The 5,385-nt window shown below is 48.6% G+C and overlaps 1 pseudogene across 1 annotated transcript; it reads left to right on the forward strand.

Annotated features, from left to right (window-relative positions):
• Window positions 1-707: 707 nt before the first annotated feature.
• On the forward strand, window positions 708-4,307 carry LOC309976098 (keratin, type I cuticular Ha3-I-like; annotated as a pseudogene). Its single transcript has 4 exons — window positions 708-1,055; window positions 2,309-2,390; window positions 2,883-3,084; window positions 4,254-4,307. The product of its transcript is annotated as a keratin, type I cuticular Ha3-I-like (transcript).
• Window positions 4,308-5,385: the final 1,078 nt, after the last annotated feature.

Raw genomic sequence — 5,385 nt, forward strand, 5'->3', positions numbered from 1 at the left:
GTGTCTAGTACCAACTTGGGCTTGTACAGGTGCTCAACAAGTGTGAGCTCCTTCTGACCACAGCCCTGATCCTACCTTCCATATTCCTCACGGTGCCCTGTACAAACCATGATCCTGGTGACTATCTGCTGTTTCGCTGATTGACATTATTATGGATACGGATGATGCCTGTCATATCAGGGCCACTGGGAACCAGGCTATTTTAATGATCCTAGAGGGGATCTATTCCTCTTTCTGAGAACCATGAATTTGGAATTTGACCAAGGGAGTGATACATGGGCAAGGGTTATACTTTTCCATCTCAGCAAGAAGAATCAGGGCTGTCAAGCCAGGAAGCGAAGAAGCCATAGCGTCCCTGGACCTACCACACCCCACTAATGAAGGCCAGGGCCTTCACGAGTCCAGCCCTTTGAAACCACACCATAAAGCTCTTACTTCACTGATGCACAGCATGGAAGAGGAGTTCTGACTTAGCAAGAAGCCCAACTAAAGTCTTTTATGAGATGAGGGACTCTTCTGAGGAAACATAACAAGCCAAGGGGAAAGGCTTTTGACAACCCAATGAGTAAGAAAAAAGGGCTGTCTTCCACATCCACACCCTCTGCAGAGGGGCTATAAACGCTCCCAAGAGGAAGGAGACCCACAGCTCTGTGGCTTGGACAACTTGGACTCTGTCTTCAGCCGGTCACCTCACTCCCTCCATCACCATGCCTTACAGCCGCTCCCTGCCCAGCCTGAGCTGCAGCTCCAGTTGCTTCTCCCGGCCTTGTGTGCCCCGCAGCTGCCACGGCTCCACCCTGCCCTGGTCCTGCAACATCCCCGCCAACGTGGGCAACAGCGGCTGCTTCTGTGAGGGCTCTTTCAATGGCAACGAGAAGAAGACCATGCAGTTCCTGAACAGCCGGCTGGCCAACTACCAGGAGAAGGTGCGCCAGCTGGAGCGGGACAACGCAGAGCTGGAGAGCCGCATCCGGGAGCAGAGCCAGCAACAAGATCCCCTTGTGTGCCCCGACTACCAGTCCCACTTCCGGACCATCGAGGATCTCCAGCAGAAGGTGAGGGGGTGGGCACCCCACTACCTCCAGCAGGAAGTTGTAGGGAGGGAATTCGAGATATGATTAAGAAACAATATAAGCTCTCGGTGTGATTGAAACACATGGGTTAAAGTCTTCCTTTTCCATTCTGTTTTCTTGAGGGCTGGTCTTATTCTAGTTCCAGGACTGTTAGATCTGAGTATTTGCATAGTGTTAGTCTGTGTGGAGGTAGCAGCACTTTGCATAAATAAACTGTAATTATAAGCCGCCTCCGGGGCTTCCCTGGTGGCGCAGTGGTTGAGAGTCCGCCTGCCGATGCAGGGGACACGGGTTCGTGTCCCGGTCCGGGAAGATCCCACGTGCCGCGGAGCGGCTGGGCCCGTGAGCCATGGACACTGAGCCTGCGCGTCCGGAGCCTGTGCTCCGCAACGGGAGAGGCCACAACAGTGAGAGGCCCACGTACCGCAAAAAAAAAAAAAAAAAAAAAAAGCTGCCTCCGAATGCTTCCGTGCATTTGCCAAGACTCTGGAACTATTATCCTGAGGTGAGAGAAGAGACTGAGCCCAAGAAGGAAGCTGAGAAAGTGAAATTTTTGTAAGAATTGGACCAATTTCTCTCTCTCTTACCTGGGCTTTTGACTGCTCTGACCTCTTGTTGCTGTCCTCTTCTGGGTACCTAATTATCTTAACTTCATCGTCTTGACCTAGAGGCTTCTGGGCTTCTCATGGTGCACAGTGTCCAGTGAGGGCATAGAAGAGTTGGCTGAAATCAGAAAGAGTGGAAGCTACCTAGAAGAACATAGGACCAACCCATCCAGGATGGATGGGAGGGTGTGGCTCCATCCATGACTCTGCCCCCTCCAATTGCTAGTTGACATATTTATCTTCTCCACTGAATTGGAAGTTTTTTGTGGGCAGGATCTAGTGCTTACTCATTTTTGTATCTTCAGCTCCTGCTACCATGCCAGACATACAGTAGGTTTTTAAAGAGAAATGTTAGTTATTATTATTATCAGCTTCTCAGTATTGCTTACTAGGAAAGAAAAGGAAAAATTGTGTATCTATTGACACTTTTCTTGCATATGTCAGTGTTCTTTTTTTCCCCCAAGTTTGATTTCTTAAATATTTATTGAGCAACTATTGCACATGGACAGCATTTAATAATCTTATATAAGATCCACTGTGATTTCTCATTCTGTTCCTTCCAAGTAAGTGAATTAGTAGGGATTGGCTAAAAATAAGCAAGCTTATTCTAGAATGTTTTGGGTCTTCTAGATCCTGTGCAGCGGTCTGACAACGCCCGGCTGGTGGTGCAGACTGACAACGCCAAGCTGGCCTCAGATGACTTTAGGACCAAGTGAATGGGTAAGAGGGCTGTTGTCTTCCCTCTTTCCTCTCCTTCCCCTTAGCCTGTCCTCTGTACCAACAAACATTGACAAAGTTTTCCCTAGACGGTTTCCCTAAGATCGACAGAGCCATTGCTAACCAGAGCTCAGAGAACCCTTCTCCAGAGTCAGACTCTGCCTGCTTTTCCTTTCCAGAGGACATGTCCGAATCCCATCCAGTGTAGAAGTCATGTTCCCCTGATGCTCCGCTATGCACAGAGTCCAATCAGGAGAATGAAGGAAGTGTTTTAATTTTGGAAATCTCACAGTTTATGTGCTTTTATCCCATTAAATCCACTGGCTCTTCATTTATTAAAAAATAATTACCAGTGCCTTTTCCTCCAGGAGCTTCGGTAGCATGTTGAAAACCTATATGAACGAGATGGCTGTAAAAACCACAAGCCCCGACTCCCAGCTGTCTGACAAACTAAACCAGGCCTGCCTCTGATGCTCCTGTATCACAGGTATGAGACAGAGGTGTCCTTGAGGCAGCTGGTGGAGGCAGATCTGAACAGTCTGAGCAGGATCCTGGATGAGCTGACCCTGTGCAAGTCTGACCTGGAGGCCCAGGTGGAGTCCCTGAAGGAGGAGCTGGTCTGCCTCAAGTAGAACCATGAGCAGGTGAAGTTCTCCAACAGGATCAAACTCGCCAAAGCCTGTTTCCAGGTGCCAAGGGGTGTGGGAGAGGCTCAACCAGCTGAGGAATCTGTTCTCCAAACAAAAAGGGATTTGTAGAGAATGAGTAATCTGTGATAGGAGACGAGGATTTTTCTGCCAGTGGCAGGAATGAGGGTGAAGGAGGTTGGCAAGCTCAGTAATGAGGAAAGGTCAACAGCCAGGCGGTGCCCACAGCCGCTTCCTCTCCCAGGCTGGAGCACACGGGCCTGCACAGATCTTTTATTCCAATTCTCCGTTTAGTAACAGGAGAAGCCAGCAGGACCACCCTGCAGAGAGGGCTGAGCTGGAAACACAACCCAACTCTCCCTTTTCTGGTCCGGAGCTCTTTCTGCTGTTCAGTGTTGCCTGGAGGAAACACTGTAAAGTGCTCACATCATTGCTAGATTAGTTGCACGATAAAGAAGACAGATATTTTGTGCAAACCTTAATTCCAGAACAATGTAAATGGTGATAGTTAATATTAATTGAGTGCTTACTGTGTGCCAAATGCTGTGCTAAGTGCTTTAGAACTTCATCTTACAGATGAAGCACTTGAGGCTTCTAGAAGCTTCTAGAAGCTTTCTAGTAAGTGGTAGACAAGAGACCCAATTCAAATCTGTCTGACATCCACCTAAGCCCAAGCACCTAAGCTATGTTGGGTGTGTGAAGAGATTAGCTGATAGTTACCTCCTTTACCAATAGCTAAACTAGTGAAATCAACAAATCACCAGTTAAGTCTGTTCTATCCCAGGCTGGCAGATTTTGAAGTAAACATTCTTTGTTTCCTCTCTAGCTGCGCTCTATCCTTCTTATTACGCATGGCTAAGAATCAAACCATAGTCTATATGGTATACTAACAAGAACACTGGATTGGGTGTTTGGGCTCCAGAGTTTAAATCAAGGTCTATTGCATCTCGGCTCTGAGTCCAAATCCCTGCACCTCTTTAAGTGAGGAGTGGTATACTGAGTACAAAGGTGGAAGGAGGGCATGGACTTGAAAGCACTCTGTAAAGTGGAATGTTCAGGCTAGTCATTGAATACAGAAGCCAGTTAATGAGAGGATCAGAGAGAATCGAACTTTCGAAAGCTTAAGACTAAGCACAAGTTGAATTGCACTCTCTCGGAGGAGAGCATTAGGATCCTTTGTGATACTTTGAATTGTCCCCTTCCTCCATCAGGAAGCCAACTCCCTGCGGAGACAGCTTGGAGACCGCCTCAACGAGGAGGGCTGACATGAGAGGAGGAACCATAGGGACTGGAATGTGATGGAGAGTCTTAGGGTGAGCAATGAAAGGATTATTGTCTATGGGGAAATGTGGGGAGACATGAGGGGAAGGGATGTGGGCCCACCTAGGTGGTCTGCCCCCTTTCTCCTCCTGGATGCACGTTTTAACCTCTTGTCTCTTATAGGCACCTGCATGAGCTCCCTTTTGAGGTTAGTTTTATGTGGGTGGCTCTGAGAAGGAGTCACTCACAGGATGGATTATCAAGAGGCTCAAGGGAGGGCCTTGAGCAGAAGCAAGTTGGAAACACCCAGGACCTACACTCGGGTAAGAAGATGCAGGACATCCGCCCTGTGGGAATTGCTGTTCACTCTGGGAAGTCCTATAGCTGCTAAAACCCAGAAGTCTGGCTCCCTTGTCCTGGAGGGGGTGTTACCAGAATTCCTCTCAGGAGACTTCTTTTTTCATCCAGGTCCTTCACTATTTCTAGAAGCCCATATTGTGTGGTTTTGTGTATCAAGGTGGGATCCACTCTGAGGTCCTTGAATGCAAAACACTCTTGATGTTGAAAGAGACTCAACCCCGACCTCTTCCTCAGGCCACCATTCATTCCTCATCTGTCCGTTTCGAGGGCTGACCCCATGGCCATGCCTGGTGGGTGAGAGGGCCTTGATTACCCAACTCATGGAAGAGGAGACTGCCCACAGACCGGGTGGTCTGGCTCCAGAGCGCCCATTGCCAGCTGCACCTCCAGCCCGTGGGTCTCGTGTCTCTGAGGGCCCAGCTGCTGATGTGGGTATTTGTACTTCCTTCTCAAATGTCCTCATCCGTGACCACATCCGGGCTTGTTCAATGTGCCAGACAGGGATACATAAGTATCACTATTTCCATGAAAATAAAGCTTGATTGATGGATAATCGACATACAATAAACGGCACATATTTAAAGCACGCAGTTTGGTAAGTGTTGACAAGTATGTACCCTGCAGAATTATCACCACACATACCCACCATCCCCCCAGATTTCCTCGTGCTGCTTTATAATCCTCCCCCTGCCACACTGGCCCCTTCTCCAGTTTACAGAAGGG

Source organism: Leucopleurus acutus (assembly GCF_964270905.1).
Source record: "Leucopleurus acutus genome assembly, chromosome: 19".
NCBI lineage: Eukaryota > Metazoa > Chordata > Mammalia > Artiodactyla > Delphinidae > Leucopleurus > Leucopleurus acutus.